Source organism: Capricornis sumatraensis, chromosome 19 (genome assembly GCF_032405125.1).
Source record: "Capricornis sumatraensis isolate serow.1 chromosome 19, serow.2, whole genome shotgun sequence".
NCBI lineage: Eukaryota > Metazoa > Chordata > Mammalia > Artiodactyla > Bovidae > Capricornis > Capricornis sumatraensis.
The window spans coordinates 45129890-45135848 of NC_091087.1; positions in this window are offsets into that span (position 1 = coordinate 45129890).

Consider the following 5959-nt stretch of genomic DNA (forward strand, 5'->3'; position numbering starts at 1 on the left):
ATGGTGATTCCTTTCTTGTTAGTGAATGGTTAAACTGAAGGTGTATATATCACTCCAGCTGACAAAAAAAGACAGATTCTGCTTCAAAGAGAAATAGACAAATTAAACGTCTTCTCTAATTTTTCTTTTTCATTTCTGGAAGGGGCACATAGATTTGTCAGAGTGGTCTAGTGTGAGAAAACACCTATGATTCTAAAATGAATACAACCTGGAGCCCTCAGCGTATGTTTGAGCACTGAGTAAAAGAAGTCTGGGTTCTTCCTATGCCTGATTGTCGTAAGTTTCCTAACTGTTAAAAAGTTTGAATTCTTAATCATTTTTTCTTGCAGCAGAATGTATCCTAACTAGTAAGGCACCTACTAAGTATTTTGTTAATTATAATAGTAATCCTTACTCCACTAATACTTACTTAGAATTATCTTGTTGAAAAAAAAATCACTCTGATGGGAAAAGAAAAATATAAGTCTATATTCCAAATACTTCTGTAAATGTATCTGTATTATTTGAATAGATTTTTCCTAAACATTTATCAAACATCCATCTATTGGTAATGAAGTGATTATAAAACAGACACAGGTGCAGTGTTATTGGCAATTAAAACATATGGTAAGGCTGACAGAGCCAAAAAGAAAACAATGAAAGAAGTTGATCATAGTTGTGAAAGTCACAGTGAAGGAGCAGTTTCATGTGTTTGGGAAAGCATGTGACCAAGAGTAGGTGGGGTGAAAAGGAAAATGAGGTCAGCTAGACATGCTACATTGAGTACATGTCCTCCAGGGAGTGGAATTGGACAGGTGGGATTGGATAATTTCAGGTGGAGGGAATGGGATTCACGAAGGCCTTCAGATCAGAACAAACATGGCATAATCAAGAAATTTAAAAACAAGCTGGCCAGGTTTTGTTGTTGCGCAGTCAGTTAGTCGTGTCCAGCTCTTTGCCACCCGATGGACTGCTGCATGCCAGGTTTCCCTGTCCTTCACTATCTCCCGGAGCTTGCTTACGCTCATGTCAGTGATGCCATCCAGCCATCTCATCCTCTGTCAAACCCTTCTCCTCCTGCCTTCAATCTTTCCCAGCATCAGGGTTTTTTCCAATGAGTCAGCACTTCATATCAGGTAGTCTGGTGGCAATCTTGCTGCATGAAGTGACAGGGGAATCACATCCTGTGCCTTTAAAAGCAGCTGTCTCTCACGGGATTCAACATGCTTTTTCATGAACCCAGGTGGTTCCAGTCATACCTCACTCTGAGAAGTGAAACAATTCAGTGTTTCTTGTTGTTGTTGTTGTTGTTGTTTTAACTCAAAGCTATCCTATGAAAGCCTCTAGGTTCTAATGAATATAAAGCAGAAGTGGTTTGATTATAACTTACTGAAAGTCAGTATATGTTTATCTGCGGAACTGCTGCTGAGGGGGAGAGAAACTGAAACAAAGATGAATCAGGGTGAATCTGGCAATTGATGCAACAGCTGCTCAAATAAACACACTTTTTTTTCTGTTGATGGAACATGGATTTCTTAGGGATTGGATATAACATGTGAGTAAGCCAAGTACTTGAATTACATAATTTCCAAAATTAAATAATTTCTTTATATATTCAGTATTAGACAGACCACATTTATCTTTTTATTGCTAGAACAATTTTATTTATTTGAAGTGAACTTAGAATAAAATATTTGATGCCTTAATGAAAATTAGTTTAGAAAGTCATTCCACTGAAGTACTGTCTTTTGACTGGGCTGTTCATTTCAGCTAAAATGTGATAGATACAGGTATTCTATATGTGGGTAGTTATAAATTTGTCTTAAACACATACAAAAATATTTTTAAATGCTTGTATGTATTTAGAAGGTAAAACATGTGAAATCAACTGGTTTAAAAGAAAATAATTTCAGTTGTACTTGCTACAGTAGATAGTTTAATGCTTCAGAGGTAACTTGTTTCTGCTTGATTTTTCAAGAAACCTACCCATGATCAAGATAAAGCAATAGAATGTGTGAGGTCCATTGACTGGAGTATTTCAAAAGGAATTCTTTGGATCTCACATTGTGAAGCTGGGAAAAGACATTTATATATAGCCTCTTACACAGCATAGTCAGGGGCATAATTTATCAGATGTACAGAGGGGATTCAAACAAGGTAAATAGTTGAGTGAGATCTTTTAAAAGTCCTATTAACCAAAATAATCAAGTTTGAGAATAGAAATGTGGTAATATTCTTGGTGAATTGAATTAGAGGCATTTTTAACACCATTAGAAGTTATCTATTCAAAATTGTTAATTTGAGGATGAAGTGTTTTTTTACAGTAAGGAGCCCAGTGGGAAGGGTGACTGTAACAATATCTGAGAAATATTTACTATGAAACGTGGTATCTCAAGAATTGGTGAGAAGGATGAAATATGATTCCTGTGCTCTTGGCAGTCAGAATGAAGCCCCGAAATCTCTAAACCAAGCTTTTCTGAGGTCACATCTGAGTACTCTTCAAAAAGCACCTTTTTGTTTGACTTAAAAATCAAAACATTTATGTCCCTGTTTCACTGATGCCTGAAATACCAAGATAGTATCTGGGAAATTTTCCATTTTGTTTAAGTCAGCTAAGAATTATAAAACTCCAGTATATTTCTTAGAAGCACATTATTAAAGGGCAACTAAAATGAGGTTTTCCTTTTGAGTTCTTATTACCTTATCTTTGGAAATCAGTTTAAGTAATGTGAAAAAGTTGTAAGATGCTTTTTTCAAAAAGAGTTGAAAATGATGGGTGAATATGATTGATAAGAAGAGGTAATATAACTTTAAATTACTAAATTTTTAAATGAAAGGAGGCATTTATTCTAAAATATCCAATAGATAAAGGAGATCAAATTTATCCTTTAGCTATGAGTAGTAAATCAAACTCTGATGGAAAAATATAATGCATTCTTCTGTAAAATGATCATTTGAAATGGAGAAAGTAGCATGTCTGAAGGCATTAGTTTATTCTTAATTATGTCTGGAATGCAATCGCTCGGAAAGCTTGCAGTGGTATCAGAGCAATGATATTTTATATATTGTGACAGACTGAACAACCAGTGGGATGCTGAGCAAAACAGTGTAGAAGCAATTTTGCCACTGAACCAATGCAAAATCTGCAGAAATAATTCTTTCTTTAAAATAGTAATTTCCAGCCCAACTTTTGTTTCCTCTTTAAAGAGACATTTTAATCCTGCTCTTACCTTATCTGATGTAATGAGAATGAAGATGCTCAGGGAGATACATCATTGCTTAGAGAGTTTAAAATTCGTAGGAGAGAATGTAGCAAATAGTTGTGATTCCTTCATGAAATCTATTTGTGAAACCATCCGGCTAGAGAACTAGATGTTTTCTATATACTTATCAGAGCCATTATAGTTAGGGTTTTAATTTGTAAATTGTAGTGATTTCATCCGGAGAAGGCAATGGCCACCCACTCCAGTACTGGGTGGAGTGGAAAATCCCATGGGTTGGGGAGCCTGGTAGGCTGCAGTCCATGTGGTCGCTAAGAGTCGGGCAAGACTGAGCGACTTCACTTTCACTTTTCACTTTTATGTACTGGAGAAGGAAACGGCAACCCACTCCAGTATTCTTGCCTGGAGAATCCCAGGGACAGAGAAGCCTAGTGGGGTGCCATCTATGGGGTTGCACAGAGTCAGACACGGCTGAAGTGACTTAGCAGCAGCAGTGGTTTCATCAGAGATGAGTAGAATTACCCCAAACCTCAGCCTCTGTGAATGTGTGTGTGTATATGTATAATGGATACATTTAAATTGTTTCTTAAAAGATTCTGAAATCCTTTAAGTCATATATATCTGTGTACTAAATAGTTTAAAGATCTCAGATATTAACCAATAATAACAAAGCTAGTACATTTTTGAAATGGATTCAGCAAGGGAATAACTTTTAAAATAACCTGATTTAAATGAGACAAGTCGTTTCAAGTGAAAAATATCATAATGTTAACTCTCTAAAATATGAGGACAAGAATTACAACATGAATGGGTTTAATATTGCTTTTTAAAAATGATATCTGAATATTTGAGTAATTTTAATTATTATGCTTAAAGAAGCATCAATATTTAAAAGATTAGTATCAATGCATCATTAACAAAAGGTCATGACAGAAAAAATCAAGTCCTAATACATTTTTTAAAAACATTAGCAATGAAACCCAAGTTCCCTAAAATTACCTAATAATATAGGTTTATTCCATGAATACTCATTAAAATAATTATGATAGGATTGCATTTCTTAAATTTTTATTTCATTTATGTTTTAATTTAGCCCCTAAGAGTTCTTTGCTTTAAGAACATTGTTTTATTTTGATTAATATATATATGAAAATGCCCATAAAGCTAAAGCTTAATTGGGTTTTATGTACCCTATTCACTGCATATAAACCTAAAAATGAGAACAAGAATGTGTATTAGAATTGTTTTTAAAGTGTAGAACTCTTCAAGTGTGTACAGTATTTTCACCAAGCTAACTCTAGATGAGGGGAAAAAAAAGTTGTAAACTAGTAGTTTTTCATTAAATTTATCTTAGTTTCTTTTATCAGGCACTGGCCTTTGTTGTAGTGTTCTTGGCATCTTTTCTGTCATGAATAACCTTACACCGTTTTCTGTCCTATTTAATTATTCTCTCTGTCTTAAAGCATAATCAGCATTAAACCAGCTGTGTGCAACCTTGAAGGAGTACCATTTCAATAATACATTGATATATTTTTTTTTAAGCACAAGGTGGCTATTAATTTTACGTGAAGCTCTCCCTCCTGACTCTTGTCTGCACACAGTATTGGAAGCCCTGTGCCTTTGTGCTAAGCAGTACTTACACCTAGAATATGCATTATACCAATGGATTCTCTCAGAATCTGACACTGTGACTGGCCAAACAACTGTGAATAGCCAGGAAAGACACCTTTTGAGGAGAAAGCACCTTTATTATTATTATGGACTTAATCATAAAAATCTTTTCTAGTAGCACAAGAAACACCAGTTTCTAGAAAGAAAGAGGAAACATTTTTTTCTGCAGATTCCTTCTACTAAGGTATAAATAGTCTACACATTAAGATGACCTGAGTGTGAAGCACCCAGTCCTAAGAGAAAAGTGTGATAATTCATTCAGTCAATAGCAAAGTTAGATTTCTGGCATAAAAGGCACTGAACACTCCCCAAAGAAGCACATTAATCATGAACATGTAGCATCTAAGTCTTAATCTTGGCCAGTGATAAAGCATAGGGCTTACGGTAAATGAATTACATGGGTTTTGGCATGAATTCTAAATATCAGACTTCACACTGGGTGACCCATGCAGCTTTATAGAATTATGAAGTTAAAAAAAAAATGATTGTATGTCACCATTCTATCCTAGAGAGAATGTCATAAAATCATTGATTATTAATGCTGGAAAGAACCTTGATGATCCCATCCAATTCTTTAATTAACCAATGAACAAACAAACTTTGGGAGCTCAAGTGAATTACTAATATGCAGAGTCTATTTCTTTTTGTAATTTTTTTCTTGTTATTATATCATCACTACTGTTATTTTGAACTTTGGATAAAATTATATATTGTCACATATATATGATTTATTGTAATAATATGGCTCTTTATTCCAAAGTGTTAGTTGCTCAGTCTAACTAACTCAGTTAGTTGCTCCAACTTTTTTGCAATCTCATGGGCTTCTCTGGTGGCTCAGAGGGTAAAGTTTCTGCCTGCAATGCACGAGACCCGGGTTTGATCCCTGGGTCAGGAAGAGCTTCTGGAGAAGGAAATGGCAACCCACTCCAGTGCTCTTGCCTGGAAATCCCATAGACGGAGAGGCCTGGTAGGCTACCATCCATGGGGTCCCAAAGAGTTGGACACAACTGAATGACTTCGCTTTCATTTTTCACTTTCTTTCATGGACTGTAGCCTGCCAGGCTCCTCTGACATGGGATTCTCCAGGC